We start from the raw sequence: 526 nt of genomic DNA on the forward strand, positions 1-526 counted from the left end.
CCTGGATTGTTACTATCTTCAGTGTAATTTTTACATTGCAGTAATTCATCCCGTGGTATGGATTGGACCCTTTGGTGGGCTGGTTTTGGTCTGTGGGCCATATGTTTAGCACTCCTGCATTAAAACAATAGAATGCACAAAATTCATTTAAAATATAAAACACAATGTAAAGAGATAAAATGACAAACTGTAATGATTCCTGCTGTATTAAAGGCCAACTGATCATAAGTGCGGTGTTACCATGTTTGTTTATTAACATAACTAAATTATAACATTTGTCACACATTGCTGGTCAGTCTCAATAATGTCCTCACTTCCTGTCCAGGTCTGGTTGTACTTGAGCCCTTTTTTGTGTCCAGACCTCTATGTTTTCATTCATTTTTTCCCCTGATTTCATTCATACACACAGCACCATACCCCTCCTCCTCCTCTTCTTCCTCTGGCCTCTCTCTCCTCCCAAACCCCTCCCCCTACCACGGTCTTCCTGCTCTCTTGTCATTGGGTGCCGTGTGGGGTGATGGTTGTG

Source organism: Sphaeramia orbicularis, chromosome 3 (genome assembly GCF_902148855.1).
Source record: "Sphaeramia orbicularis chromosome 3, fSphaOr1.1, whole genome shotgun sequence".
Lineage (NCBI taxonomy): Eukaryota > Metazoa > Chordata > Actinopteri > Kurtiformes > Apogonidae > Sphaeramia > Sphaeramia orbicularis.